This window comes from Falco biarmicus, chromosome 11, assembly GCF_023638135.1.
Source record: "Falco biarmicus isolate bFalBia1 chromosome 11, bFalBia1.pri, whole genome shotgun sequence".
In the NCBI taxonomy this organism is placed as follows: Eukaryota; Metazoa; Chordata; class Aves; order Falconiformes; family Falconidae; genus Falco; species Falco biarmicus.
The window spans coordinates 37,495,289-37,509,861 of NC_079298.1; the positions used below are offsets into that span (position 1 = coordinate 37,495,289).

The 14,573-nt window shown below is 40.5% G+C and overlaps 1 long non-coding RNA gene across 2 annotated transcripts in view; it reads left to right on the forward strand.

Annotated features, from left to right (window-relative positions):
* The window catches only part of LOC130156615 (uncharacterized), a 229,099-nt gene that overhangs the window by 211,068 nt on the left and 3,458 nt on the right, over nt 1-14,573 (forward strand). For both annotated transcript variants that reach the window (XR_008824513.1, XR_008824512.1), the window contains exon 5: nt 3,397-3,561. This is a non-coding gene — a long non-coding RNA (uncharacterized LOC130156615). The remainder of the gene's footprint in view (nt 1-3,396; nt 3,562-14,573) is intronic.

Consider the following 14,573-nt stretch of genomic DNA (forward strand, 5'->3'; position numbering starts at 1 on the left):
GTTGAACCGTGCAAAAACAGAGATTCTGCAACCTCTGATGAACGCTGATTCCTGCCATGTGTTGGTAGCAATCTGCATGCAAAATTATTCTGTTTTTCTATATATAATTTGAAATGTTCCACTTCCTCACTCACTAAACTTTCTGGATTGCATATATACTGTTCAGGAATCACATATCAGAACTTTGCATCTGGTGGTAACTGACAGGTGCCAAGAGGTACCTCCTCCATTTAGTACATACATTTAGTATGAGCCTACAGTGGTAATAATTAGTTAAATAGCTCAGAGTGAAAAAGTTAGCACAGTAAGTAAAATCTTTTGGTGACTTTGTGATTTACAGCTGGTTGGTTTCCTTGTTTACAAAGCTAGGGTTTTTTTTCCCAAGCTTTTTTAAAGCTGTACTTCATTGTCTCTAAATGATTTTCTAGATATTTCATTTAACCTACAGCATTTTGGTTCCTTATCCAAAGTTTTAATGGTCTTTCATTTATGCTTCATATGAAAATGTTGACAAAAGCCTTAGCCAGCATCAGAACCTATGTGCTCAGCCCTGTGCAAATGCATCAAAATTTCTGCAACACTGGCAATTAACCTCTTCTTGTACTTCCCAAATTGCTTTTCCCTTCCTTACGGGTCAATTAGCTCTTTCTGCCTTACCCTGTCTCATTTGTGGTGATTTCTGGGTGGGCAGGAGTAAGATCTCATTCCTTGTTTTCTCTTTACCTTGGAACACAATCCTTGTTTCATACCTAGTGTCATTTTTCTGGCCAAGACTCTGAATTAGCAATGCTGTAATCAAGTTTCCAGATTTAATTCTCTCTTAGGCTTATTGAGGGGTTGATAAAAATCTGTGAACTGTCATTGTCACTGGTATTTTAAAACAGTCCCTTAAAAAGCATGCAGTGATCTAACTCATATTTTTGGACAGACTGGAAACTCTCGCATCACTGCTAGAAGCACTGGTAGCCCTTCCCAGCGTGCAAATCCCACGTGAGTTCCCAGTCCCTGTGCAGACCTCATCTGACCTCTGCAGAACTGGGGACTAGAGGTTCTGCCTCATCCCTGCTGACCTGTCCTATCTCCCTTCAGCTTCAGTCCCTCTTCTGTGCAAATCTCAGGTCAGAAGTGCCAGGAAAGCAGCTGCGATTAACTTTTGTGGCAAAGTGCTACTTCAAGAAACACATCTCAGAGACACAGTTGATCCCTGCTGCTTTGGTCACAGTTACTTGCAGAAAAGGTTTCGATCTGGACTAGTGCTGGGACCCTCTTCTTCCACCTTCTTGGGAGACTAGTGCTGTGCTAGGTCAGTTCCCCCCACCAAAAATGAACATGGGGCATTTTGTTTAAACTGGGAGGCTGATAGTGCTGAACCCATCTATTTGTATAAGCTACCTGGCGATCTTCTTGCCATCTCTAATATAAATCTACTATGGTATTGTGAAATTTTATTTATTTTGAACTTGCAATATTTACCAATGCAAACCATACAGAAAGGGTCCTTTCTAACTTCCATACCGTTTTTCTACTGAGTTATTTGTTGGAAAGATATGTTCATGTATAATTAAATGTGGCTTGCTTAAACCTTTGCAGTTGGTAGCTTAATATATATTTTGTTGTATTTTGAGTACAAAGGCTATATTATGCTTTTGTTGGCATCCTTGCTGGTTAGCATGCCAACTGCATAATTTCGTTCTCTGCTATATGTCAGGATTCGAGTGCCGAGGGCTCAACAGGTGGTGCTGGGATAAAGTTCTGGCAAATCAAATAGGTAATGCAGTTATTTCTTTTGTCAAATTATAATTGAAAACAGAGACAAGTAAAATGAAACTCACATTTTCCTGGTGCAAAACAGAGTATAGAATTACATTCAAATCAGTTTCCATGACAAATACACATTACTACTGGAGCTTGGTCTGTAAATAAACATACAACACCTTAGTTTTGATGTGGAATGATTTGTTCCCTGTAAATTTAAACCTTAAGCATCAGTGTTTAAACAATAACAGAAGGCTAGGGTCCTTCATGAATCTTTCGTCTTTCTTGTACACATTTTGCAGAAAATGTGCCAAAAGCTTTGGGAAAACTTTGAAAAGATTTAAATCTAAAAAGTCAGAGAATTTGAGACAATCTGTGATACATAACTCAAATATTTTACATCAAGAGTTTCCTGCCATATTGTTTTCTAATCATTTCTGTAGCCATGCTCCCAGCAGAAAATGATAAATACACTGGAAATTTCAGTGAATGTGCTGAATGAGGTGCTGCTTATTTTATGCTTGACTTGGATAATGTTTATTAATCCTAAAATCATAAAAATGGGATAAAGCCTTCTACAACAAAAATGCAACAAATCATAGATGTATAGCTTGGTTTTCCAAAATTGCATATAAAAGACCCATGCACTTGCAAGCCTATCCACTTCACTATTGTAGCTGATTTCTTTACACAGAGATGTTTTCATTTTCCTCTGAGGACCTATCTAAATATAATACATATAATATTATCTACAGCTCCTACAATCATTGTGGTTTTATTTGGTTTTCTGTTCAAACGTTTGATTCAAAGACGTTTCTCCTAAACTATAATTTTCTCAACTCCAGGTTTGGTTTGATCAGATCAGAACCCATCATCCACTGAAGCAGCTTCCCACAGTGGCCTCCAGTTCCTTAGGCTGGTCACAAACATTTTTATGTCCCTTTCAAGCTCTTATTTAACGGAGGGCTTTACCTTTGTATGGGACTAGATGGCACATCCTCTTTCCTCAGTAACTCATTCCATGAGTGATCAGGAGCAAAGCAGCATGAGCAAAAGCGGTCGTATTCAATCCATACCTTGCATTATCTTTACTTTTTATACAACATAGTTACTATTGCTTAGTCCTAGAAGAACATACGTGCCTCTGTCCCACAGCAGCAGGCTGGGTTTGTTGATGCTGGCTGCCAGGGCTGCAGGCGGGTGATGGGACCTGAGGCACACCCAACCCAGTAAGACGTGAGAAACTACTGGGCATGGCACAAGAAATTGTGGCATCTGATAGATCACAGGGTGAGAAGCTGACAAATTTGCAGGTGGTTCTGTGGGGAATTCACAGGTGGTTAAGGAGGAGTTACGTGAGAGACAGCCAAATTTCACAGAAAGCTGGGGGTGAAAACTGGAAATGTTTTGGGGAGTATGATAGTGCAAAGCCAGCAGTACTGGCTAACCATATCAGCTTAGCCACACAAGGCTGAGGTGACCTTGAAATGGTATCAAAAATACCAAAATCCAAATTCAACATCTACAGGAGTTGAAAATGGAACAGAAGTTGACTGGACTCATGGAGAGCTACTAAATCCATGAACCACTAAGCTGTCGGCATTTGGCTAGTCATCAGTTTAATTTCTTCACGCTTTTCAGTATGAAGCCACCTGGGAACAAGACATCAGCTGAGAACAAGGATCCCTGTTCACCATAACTGCCTTCACAATCCCGTGCTTGGACTGACTGTTCCCCCCGCAGAGCTGCACCCAGTTGCCTCAGGAGTTACTCTGGCAGCTTCACTGCAAGGGACTGACTCAGAAGGTACAAAGTATATTACAACCAAAGTATTCTTAAATTCTTTGCTTCTTTAGAAATCCTTTCGCTGCACTACTGCATTTTTAGATTGACCCAGGACATGCCATGAGGACCAATCCCTGATCTATATGATTTGTCGTTAATGTTCAGTGCATGAGAGAAACTGTTCTGTTTTCTTCATTTTTTTTCTTTTAAAGAACCACATTGAATATTTATCTTAAACCTCAGGTAGCTGTTTAGAAAAGAAACAGCTGAGAAGCAGATAATGCACCCCTTTCATGGACAAAAGATTTATGGCTTGCCTGGCAGGACTTCGTACTTACAGAGCTCACAGCTGACATAGCAAACACAAGTAGCACGTAGTCCAGTGTTTATCCAGGGGAATCATGACTGCTGCTCCCACACTTTTTTTGTGTGCAATTAGATCAGCCACGTTGAAATTGGCAAAGATTTAAAACCATGATAAAATTCCTATTAAAAAGGGGGGAGAGAGTCTCAGAGGAGTTTGAATCAATGGGTACCATGCAAAAATAGGTAGGGTATGCATGAACATATCTGCTGACCTTCCGTAGGAGCCATCTGCCTAGCTGCAAGGCACCCTTGCCCCCACGGGAATGGCTGAAGAGTTCAGCCACAACACCGACCACCCTTCCCCTACAGCTGTCAAAACTATTGTAGCTTGGCTGTAGCATATGTGCCATAAACTCCATGCTGTGCCAAAAAGAGAAGGAAAATAGTATGAAACATAGGTATGTCTTTGCCATGGACTACATGTGGCTTGGTGTCACTGACTGCTGAGAGAGAAGGCTTATCTGCATTTTATCACAACTTTTTAGTCGATGTTTAAAACAAAAAGCTTTCCCCCCCCTTTTTTTTTTAAGTAGGGAGCAAGAAAAGTAGATTAGAATAGTAAAATTCTACATTTCCCAGTAGATCCTTAACTTTCTCCAAGGATAATATGACAGTTTCCACCAGCTTTGCCACAGCTCAAATGAAGGGTAAGGAATAAAATGTCTTTAAGGTATAGTGCTGATACTCAGAAGGGCCCTCAAGGGAGGCCAGAAGTAGAGGCAAGGGATTCAGTACACCTTCATTTCATGAAGTGAGCAGGTAAACCTGTGAGTTTTCTCTTCCCCTGCCCCTCATCATCTGCCAGTCCAGACAACTGCACCCACAGAAGGGCCACTGATGGCCCCATAAACTGCCTATTCGAAAGCACAGGCAGAATTTACCTCAGAGGAAATAAATTAACCATACGTCTGCTTAAAATACCTCCTCCCATCTAATACAAATAACACTAATTTCTTTTGAAGTATTACTTTTATCCTGGGACTGAAAAAAAAAAAATGGAATATGGAGGAAATTCATTTTCTGGTATGCATCACACTGCTGGAAAGCCTAGAGGTTAATGCACACAACTAGATGGCCACGGACCTGGGTCCCATTTCTTCTTCAGACAATATTCTGCTTTGCATCAGGCAAATCACAATGCTGCTTCTTAATTTCATCCATAAAATGAGAATGAACCTGCATGACTGTCACTGCAGTGAGGATGGTGGAGCTAATCTGACTTGGTTGTGAAATGAGAATGCTCACATAGAAACAGGCTTCTGAAATTCAAAGTTTTATTATTCCATGCTGTTCCATTACATAAAAATGCCAGATTCTTCTGTGGTGCTTAGGAACAGAGTAACAGAGAATTTTCTGGTTTTGGTGGTGGTGGTGGTTTTTTTGTACATTGCTACAAATTTCAATAGAATCTACCCTCTGCCTTTTTATGTACAGCATTTGATTAACTGAGAATTAGAAACATAGTATCTGTTTTATATTTATCTCTTAGAAATAGCCTATACTAGGTTTGATTCTTTGAGGGGAAAAGAAGTGTTTTTCCTGTGTATTTTTTTGCCATCATTTTCTGTGAGGGTGCATAAAGAAACATGGGTATATGGAGGCAGAGAAATGGGGGGGGGGGGGGGGGGGGGCACGGGAGAGAGCAGGCAGGTAAGCACGTGTATGCTTCCGTGAAAAGGTGTTTGTACATGAATGTGCATAGATATATATATATTGTTCCTGAACCTGGAACCAGACTTCCAATTATTCTTGAGTTTACCTGCAAAACAGGAATTGTTTAGACTGAAAATAACATCTCTCTGTGTTCTTAAAAAACGTGGGGGTGGGGCAAACAAATCCTCCAGGACAGGCGTAAGACAGATACCATTTCTCCTCTCTACCAGTCCCCTTACAGACCAGAAACATATCCTTAGAGTTATATTTTGATCTCAGTTTGCCGTACCAGGTTTTAGCTATTCAAATCCCTTTTTCCATCAGGTTAAGTTAAGCCGCTCAGGCTTTGTGTGTGGATGTTGCCCTACTTTCGTCGCTCTGTCTCTGTGCGCCCTCACTTCGGGTTGCCTGCTCTGGGCTGCGGGGTAAGCAAACCCGTGCAGGGCTCTGGCTGGTGTGTGCCCACAGGTGAGAGCATCACCTGCTGCGCCTCTCCGCTTGTGCCACCTTTCAGGCTTTATTTTCCCCTTCAGATGAGGAGACCTGCACTGGCAGGAGCACAGATCTGGCCAGGAGTGCTGAGGCCGGCCAGCCCAGGCAGGCAGCACCCATGGCCAGGGCTGGGAGAGCTCCCAGCACATCTGCCCCAGCTAGCCAGGTCCAGAGCTAGGCAGGAGAAGAGGCTGGGAATCAAAGCCCGGGCTTAGACCTGTCCGTGCATGTTCCCAGACTCCCTTCTGCCATCCCACCCCTCTGCTTACAGCTTCCTGTTTTCCTTCTTGCAGTTCTTGTATAAATGCACGTGGCATGATGCTTTTTGAATACCTCTTCACTTGTCCCTCAGACCCATCCTCTCTATTTTCCTTTCTATAATTTCATCTTTATTTATTTTTACTACAAATAATTTCAGGGCAGGGGACTTGATCCACGCAGAGTCCTGTCATTGTGAGACCTAAAATGGCAACGTCTACCCTGCCGTGTCTGGTTTCCAGTGGCAGTCACTCTGGTAGGCATTGCCTCGTGTCACATGCCTAAATTTCATAACAGTGCAGAAGGGCTTGATACCTTACTGAAATCTATTTCAGCCTTTTTTTCTTACGATCTTATTATGATTAATGGATGAGACTAAATCATTTGCAGTGCATTTATTATCAGAAACAACATTGAAAGTAATTTGACCCCCACAGTACTTTCTTTTTTTAATAATATTACACAGTGGCAAAAAAGGCTATGAAATCCTGTGTAGAGATCTTTATCTTAGTTGAACTGGTTGAAATATAGACAATGGAAATTCTCTAGGTTGACATTGGTATAATAGGAAGCAGCATATGACCTGCTCTTCTGAGCAATGTGCTGTCACCACAAACCACATCACCATACATACCTAACATATAAAAAGTTTATTTGTCAGCCTGCTCCTGTGTGCTGTTTATTTATGGCTACTTTATCATCTGAATAAAGCCATGTTTTTCATTATTAGAAACATAACAGTCTTGCAAAATCTGAAGCTGTGTAGGTGAATGTGAATGCTTTTATTACAAAGTCATTTTGCTGTAAGCACTGGAGAAATCGGGTAATGCCAAACTGTTACTCAACTAGCAGGTTGAGTGTGGTATGAAAGTACCAAGCTCAGAAGATCTCGCCTAGCACACTGCCTTTCACCAAAGGATTAAATTGCTCTGTTTGTCACAGGACTTGAAAAGTTGGAAACTCAAGCTAATATTTTTGTCTGCATCTTCAGCTGAGAGCTGTGCCTCCTCGAGCCCACATGCGCAGCACCTTACAGTGGTCTAACCCTGAAAATGTTGTTTCACAGCTGCCACAGAAGGCAGTGTTGTATGCTACAGTAGTCCGTTTACTACTATGAGCAGCTGTTCCATGTAGCTCTGGAGTGACGGTGTAACAGCTTACCTGAGGGGCGAGAGCTGAGGCAAGGCATTGACTGAGATACCTGGATGCCAGAACCCCTCAGCAGTCAGATACGTTCAGCAGAGCTAAGCCGCCAACTTTCTGTGTGTAAGGAAAAGAAACTGGTAAAGTGCTGATATTGTCATTCTCAAATTCAACTCCTCTCAGAAAGACAAAGTCAAAACCATCAAGCTTTGCAGGAATTTATTTTAAAATGGCAAGGTTAAGTAAATAAAGGAGCAGCTAGCTAGTCCTCATGGAGTCTGCTTAAAGGCACAAATAAAGGTTCAGTATAAATGTATATCGTTAAATAGCCTTTTCAAATTTCAAAAGTACTTCTCATGTCAGAAGGGCAGAGAATTTGGTTATCAGGAGTAAAAAGCCATCTTTCAGAAACTGACATGTCTAATGGAGAAAAACAGATGAGAGAGTAGACTTGGAGAAGGTAACTTAAACAATGATCGTTTGAAGAGTGACTTGCTGAACTTACATACACAATAAAACTGTGTTCAGTTACTCTAGAAGGCTACCAGCGAACTGGTGGTGCCAACATATGACAGAGGTGCAAAAGGAGCATTTCTGGAAAAGAAGGCCCTTGCAGGAAACCTAAATATGTTACTTACATCAGTATTCAGTAAAGGAGTACAGGGAGCTTCCCGTATGAAACCAAAAGTGTCTCCAGGAATGCATCGGTTTGAAGTGTCAAAAGAGTACAACACTTGGAGCAGAGGGTATTCACTCAAAATTTCCAGATGGACTCAGATATGAAATTTCCAGTAATGTCTCTGTGTAATCAGTTATTTGCAGTGACCTTAGTACCACAGGCAGGGAAAGGAAGGTGAAAATCTGTGAGAAAGGCTCTAGAGGTGACCCTGAAAACTAGGAACTAGTATACCTGACTGCTGCAGAGAACAAACTGGTAGAAATTGTGAAAAGAATCAAAATTAGTCAACGTGGGGAAAAATAAGTCCCCCAGAGAGGGGTCCACCTGACTTTTGTAGAAGACAGTCATGCCTCCCAAACCTACTAGGGCTCTGTGGAGGGGTCGGCATGTTGTGCTTTATGAGGAAGCCCCAGGAGCCCAGTTAAACATGCCCCCTCTGAGACACGACTGCGTACTGTCTGCCTAACCGAGTGAACTAGCTGTGCTGGAGTCATAAAAACCTACTGCAGTTATAACTAATATTACAGGGCTTTGGTTTGCTTCTTGGGTGGAACAGAATTCTTTGTACTTCTGACTTTTTTTGAAAGCTGCAATCCAAATCTCATATGCATCAATTAGACTGTGAAAATGTACTGCTGGAGCTGCCTATGGAATACAACTTCATGATAAATTGCATGCATGCTGTAGAGAGACATAACATAATGTTATTGCTATTGTTCATCCTTTGGTATTTGGTCTGCAGAGTCTGAGCTTGTTAATCAGCAGTTCATCCTGCTTTTACTTGGGTGCGTTCAATGCCAAGAGTGAATTTCCTCTATACGCTTTTCCACTGTAAGCTTTGCCAAAGCTCTTTTGTTCGGTATGTCAGTCAGCTGTGCTCTTGCTTTAATTGTGCCAGTAACTCATGTCTGGAGATCATTCATTCCGGTCTGGTGCAACTAGCATTGCGTCAGTCTGGGGCTGGTGGAGACACTGCACTTTGTGTAGACCCAGCTCAGGTCTGGGGACAACAAGCATGATTCTGGACCCTTCTTCAGGTGCCCTGAAGAAGGGGATTTTGAAGGTGCACTGAGAAGGTAAAAATGCTATTTTTGTATTGTGTCTACAGAACAAGGAGTACAACAGCTCATGTAGTCCACATGCTCCTTTGGGGAAAGATTTGATATCACTGTTTGTGAGATTTGTTCAAAGGCATTTGGTTTGTGGTTATTACCAAGAAAATTAGTAAAATGACTGTTAGGAAAATTATTTTGAGTAATATTTATTACAAAGCACAACTACAGTAGTACTAATGCTAGTTCTAACACTAGCATTTTTCCTTTCTCTGTATGTCTGTGGCGGTTAGATTATGATTGCGTGTAACTTTGCAAAACCAGTTGTACATCACAGGATGATTCTTTTAAAGAAAAAGTCAGCTGAAAAAGATCAGACGTTCCTTGCCAGGGAGAATTTATCACTTATTTGACAAAAAAAAAGTGATTCATACATTGATGTCTACAACTTTGAATCTCCAATAATCAGGGGAGATGTTAGGTGCATCCTCCTCAGTGAGCTAAGTCAGAAATCTACGTGTTTACAGATGAGCCATTAAAAAGAAAACAGATTGACTCTGTTCATTTACTCCCTTTCTTGCTCAGAAAACAGAAGCAGCATGAAAGAAAACTCAGTGAAGACAAGATTCCTAGAATTTAAGAAAAAAAATTCACATCAGAGAATTATAGAATACTTTGGGTTGGAAGGTACCTTAAAGGTCCTCTAGCGCAACCCCTCTGCAATGAGCAGGACATCTTCAACCAGGTCAGGTTGCTCAGAGCCTTGTCTGACCTGATCTTGATGGAACCAGATCTCCAGGTCTGTGTTTGAAACATTGCTCACCCTTCCATGTCTGCCCAGCTCAATACGAAGTCCTGCAAATGAAAAGACTACTCAGTAGAGATCCACAGTAAAAATATATGCAGGCTGAGGTTCTTCATCTCCTAAAGGATTTTGATGTCCTGTCCCAATAAAAGTTTAAAGTAAGATAAGGTTATTTTCATTAGCTCTTGAAATTTTGGATGAAAACATGTTTCTTTGGGATACTTCTTTTTTCTTTTCCCTTTTTTTTTCCCTTTTTTTTTTTTTTTTGTCTTCCACAAAGCTACTTTTGAAATAGTCTTCTGTTAGCATACATGCTGTTCCAACTTTCATCCTTGATAAAAACTACAATAACTAAGGGGCAAATCTTACAAAGTAAAGTAGCTCATGAGTAAATGGAATTTAATGGGGTCAATTATCCCCACATGCTTGCGTGCAGGTTTCATTAATATTAATAGGTCATAGGCATGCGTATTGAGCTGAAGAATAGGCTATTGCTGGCCTCTACGCTGTATTTTGTGCGTGTGCTGATTTAGAATCGTTCAAGAGAATGTGTTAATTTTCAAATGTCCAGCATATTAGTGGCTGAAAAAAACACATTTGTCCATTGCACCTGCAAGATACAGAAAGGTTGAAAAAAATAGATTAAACATGACTGAAACAGCGCAGATTCTGTTTGTGCTTTTTCCATAATTTAGAATCACATTACATGCATGTCTTTCCATAAATATTTAATGAAATGGAAATGAATATGTAGCAGGCTGGGTTCTTCCCTCTAAGGGTTAAGTTCCATTTCTGTAAATTAGTTTGTGCCCTATTTCTGTTCCTGTGTCTCTGTGCATCTAGACGTTTTCTTGGCATCTCTAACTCTTCTGAGGTTTCAGGAGATCTTCGGAGATTTGCTAGTAATTGACCTGTTTGGATTGCACATGACTGGCATTTGCTAAAGGATAATACAGTCCTGCATTTTGTTGTTAAGTGCTGGTTGTGTTATTAACTTGTGGCCAAACCCAAACAAAGGCTCAGGAGACATCATTTTCCCTTAGACAACTTCATTTGGTTCTTACCGTAATCTCCATTATAAATGAAGCACTTTGGTCTCAGCTGAAGAGAGTCACGTATTCTTTAACTTGTCAGCTGTGTTTGTCCAGTAATGAATACACCCACTTCGCTTCATTTTTTAAAGATATTACTGTACACTAAGGGTAAACAATCAACATCACACCAAAGTCAGATGATTTAACCTTCTGCCACTTCTCTAACCACTAAAGAGTTCCTGCCACTGCTACCTGAGTATGGGAACGCGTGCAAATGTTTTCTGAGAAAACAGGATCATCAAATGAAGGAAGCCTGATGTTTTCTCCTTAGAAAGAAGGAATAGTTGGTGAGCTTAGGTCTGCCTTATCCCAAAGGAGCCTGAACAAGCTCCATTTGGTTTAGGTTTGCAATGTAACAGAAACAAACCTTGCCCCCAGTTACAACAGCATAATTCTGGAGGAACCTTCAGGTTTAGTTGGGCTGTGATGGAAACTGGTACAGCCTCAGTGTAACATGTCCAATCTCAGTGAAGTTCCTCATGTTTGGAACCATCTTTAATAGCCAAGAATATTAAAAATTAAATTAAAGCCTACAAACAATGAATTAACTCTAGCCAGATAAGCACATGCAATCTACTTTGTGTAACACAAGAATTAAATACTGCTGATCTTTGCAAGTAGCAATGACAACTCAAATACAATGCCTTGGAGCCTGCAGTAACCTGGAGGCTAATTAACTGCAGAGAGGGCTTTTTATATCACACTTTGTATTAAATAAACTCAGCACAGATCCATAGAGACCAATAAGCATTTCTAGGCAGTCTTGTAAATTTTACCCCTAAAGTGATCAAACTACATAGGATTCTGGCTTGTGAGGTGTCTGATTAACATATTGTCCCCCAATAATGCAGGTGCTTAAGAAGAAAATAAGAAAAAATAAGAGATAGAGAGAGACAAAGTTTCCTGTCAGTACAATTCTCATGATTTTGTATCTTTCCTTGGACATAGCACTAATACAAATATATTTTACCTCAGAGTTTTGTAATACTGCTCTAAAATACATCATCATTTTAAAACCAGAAGCCAATGTGATCAAGAGAGTAAAAAAGCAAAAGAAAGCAGGCACAGCACTCTAGATCTTAATTTCAAGGCTCACCCAAGTACCCCATCATCTCACAATGTCCCAGTGAAACCTGACGATGCACACCAGCAGTATGCAAGCAAAATGCTGCAAGGCCAAGTGCTAAGCACAGCTGGGATATCAGCAAGGAATTTCGGGGCAGGGGTAATAAAATCCTGCTTTGTTCGTAAAAGGTCTGATCGCAGTCAGCAACTGGGGTGCATACAGGTCTGTGGCCAACAAACACAGCAGTCACCCAAAAAAGTCTGTGCCTTGGCTGATAAGGATGGTAAAATGACATATAGTAAAGTCTCTGTAATCCTCCCAGCACAATAACACAGAATACAGAACATGTTCCAACAGGTTTCTTTTTCATCAAATAACATGCTGGGACCAAGCAATACTCTAGGTATTAAGCATATCTTTTTAATGCAAAAGAAGTATGTATAGTATAGTTCTTAAAACAGCAGCATTCTGGTGTGATGATTCAGCTGGCGGGGCATTCAGCCCTCCAGGACGAGCCTCATCGGTTCTTGGCTCCTCGCTTGGTAACTCCTACAGTACCGCAGGCACCTGACCCTGCGTCCTCCCCAGCAGGAATCTGAAGTCTCTGTAACTAAACTGGATACAAAAGTGTCATTCTTCACTTGCAAGATGATGTGCCTTTTCTTCACGTATACCAAACAGTCATATTTAAGTAAGTTTGGATTTATATCTGTTATACAAAACAAAGTTATTTAAGAAATTGTTAAAAGATCCTTTACCTGGACTCCTGCTGGCCACTGTTAGAGTGACCAACTTGTTTTTCTTGGACAGCACCTTCCCCATGGCCTGGCTGTGACAACACAGCAACCAGAAAATGGCAGTGCTTATCCCAGAGGTGGATGAGAAAGGGCAAACGCAAGTGCAAGGCCTGCAGCTCCGCAGCAGAAGCTTTTCTGTGTACTGGTGGAGAACAGAGAAGAGTATCTCTAATAACATCGCCCTGTTTTTTGAGAGCTAAAAAATTTGGAAAGTAAGGGATGATGGTGTCAAACAAACCATTGAAAAATGCGCACCTAGAAAGAGTAAATAATCTCTGTTCTGGTCACAAAGAAATATTTCACTTACCTTTGTAGATGTCTTTCTCTGGTTCTCATTCTCTACACACACCCAAGAAGATCAGAAGTAGAAACAAGGCAGAAAGTATGTCTAATTCTTAGCTGAAAAAGAAGACATCACTAATTTTTTTTATTTCCAGACTAGCAGATATGTGAATCAGAACCAGTGAGCTAAGTTTAAAGTTACTACAGTGAACTATGCCTTCTTTCTGAACACTTTCAATACAGTTGTAATACATTGAACGTAACAAGGAGGGGAAGAAAATGGAATCTGGCTTGAATCTTGTTAGACCCTTCAGGTTGAAGAAGCAGCTTCCCAGAACTTTTCTCCATTAAAAAAGTAAAAACCCTTAAAAGGAAATCTGTCTTCCTCAAAAAGAGATACCAGATATGTCAACAGTGATGTCTGGAGAGATCTGAAGTATCAATAGCAGATCCTCAGGCACACCTGCATAGCCATTGCAAAATAGAGCAGGACAAGGGAAAAAGGAACACCACCAATGTTGCTTTACCCCAAATTTCTCAGATAGCCCAAACTCAAAAGAAAAGGAGTAGACACTGATGGATTTCACAAAATTATAATAAATAAAAAATAAGCCTCCTATAGAATCTTTCACACAGGCATTGTCACCCTTTTTTGGAAAACCAAGTTAGCCACCACTCTGAGTCAATTCTCATTTAGGGTCTTCAACAAGTAATAACTGCCAAAATTTATGCAGGGAAACCTTATATCTCCACAAGTTATGACCCCACTTGACAATCTGCATCAGGATAGCTTTATCCACAAATTAACACACAAGCTGTTTATCATCAGATAGCCTCAGCTGTTCCCAAATGGAGGCAAGCTGGTTTCACCCTTCATTCTCATAGGATTTCTTAGATATTATGGCTAAGACAAAGCTGTCATGTTTTGGTTTCCATACACTCAGAACAGAATAGCAAAGTAGCAAAGATTTATTGGTGGGCAAAGGTTTGCCCCTAATATGCAGCCATCCTTTTTAAACTTTAAAAAAAAATAATTTAAAAAAATATTTTTTTAAAAAAAAAAAGATGCTTAGGAGTTTCTCAGTCTCACAGTCAAGATAAATCCACTACTCCCTGGAATTCCTGTGTTACACTGTTTGCACTGTTGCAAAGAGTGCACTGTTGCACTGTTTGTCTTGAGAGTGTGGTCATCATGAAGTCTTCTCACGACACCATCCTACATGTCACCACTGGTCAGGTTTCAGCTGAGTTCACTGGACAAAAAATAACAGATAAAGCCATGATTCCAAAGTATTATCTGAAGAGCTAAATCTCATGAATAAATAAATGGTTCTAAAAAAAATTTA